The sequence below is a fragment of the Manihot esculenta genome, unplaced genomic scaffold (assembly GCF_001659605.2).
Source record: "Manihot esculenta cultivar AM560-2 unplaced genomic scaffold, M.esculenta_v8 Scaffold64, whole genome shotgun sequence".
NCBI classification, from domain to species: Eukaryota; Viridiplantae; Streptophyta; class Magnoliopsida; order Malpighiales; family Euphorbiaceae; genus Manihot; species Manihot esculenta.
Window position 1 is genome coordinate 1870001 of NW_025215481.1, and position 1448 is coordinate 1871448.

Below are 1448 nucleotides of genomic sequence, written 5' to 3' on the forward strand. Positions count from 1 at the left end.
GGCACGAGCAACAGTGCGCCACCGCAACCAAAGGAAATTGCCATTCTGCCGCAGCATGTGCCTCAACGCCACTCGCACATAGGATTGAGCACGGCATTATATCACCACGCCCTCCCCCAAGCACTCGCAACGCCTTGACAAAAGCATTAGCACCAAGCTCATCCCCCCAGCCTAGGTATTGCAAACCACAACAGCCCCGACGTCCATCCACGACCCCGAGGAACGTAACACCCCACCAAGCAGCAGGCCTACACCACCAAGGACACAAACTAAGACAGGTTGCATCGCACGTCCGCCTGTGTTCAGAGTGCGGCATCCACACCTTGAACCGGCTTCCATTTGACACCCCCCGGCAAAGCCTTCGACCCCAATAGCTTCAGCCCTGTCGCCAGACCCAAACGCCTCAAAAGTCTATGCCACCAGGAACTCACACCATGCCCATTGCATCGCATTTCCGCCAGCACGTTGACCCAAGCACGGCACTAGAATGCCACACCGAAGCCTTGCACAAGCATCCAATTGATACTCCAAGCATGGGGATCGGCCCCAATAGCACTGAGTTCGTCGTCGGAGTTGAGGTACTGACCGCCGAGTTGGATGGAAATATTAGCACAACAAAATCCCGAAGCCCAGTGCATCACCTGGAAACTCGCACATCGGCACGGGCACAACACACAAATGCCATGCCCACACCTTGCACCAGCGTCCATTTAACACGCCCAAGCATTGGGATAAACCACCGGATCATTTCCTTGAACTGTCACCAATGGCCCTGGAATGGGCCCCACCGGGCCCGGGATGGGCCCCACCGGGTCCACCACGCCCGAGAATTTTTTTCGATGTTGAATCGAGAGGTAGAGGTGGAGAGGGGGCTAACAAGCTTATTCGCATGCTATACCGATGCCCACATATGGCCTAGCGCATGCCCAGGCCCCGGCCTTGCTGGCCCCCCCAGGGGGGTGACTACCCACACCCCCTAAAGAGCCTTAGGAACAAGTTGGGCTGTGGCAGGAGGAAACATCACAATGTCTGAGGTGACACACCCCCCTAAAAAATTCAATTTTAGGTATTTTGACCTGATTTTTTGCAGATACCTTTATAAAAATGTAATCTAATTTTACAAAAATTTTGAAAATTTTTTATCGAGTCTAGGTATTTTTTTTTATTTTTTAAGTGTTAAAAATTCAAAAAATCATAAAAAATAGAAAACCCGTCAGAAAATCACCAAATTTTTTGTGGAACCTTAGAAAAATATTATAAATTTATTTGAGTTGTTATTTGGTGATTTTCTTAAACTTTGCACGGAGACATGACAATGCATGGGGTGACATGACAATACATGAGGTGACATGACAATGTTTGAAGTGACACACCCCCTAAAAATTCAATTTTAGGTATTTTGACCTTGATATTTTTGCAGATATATTAGAAAGAATATAATCTAATTA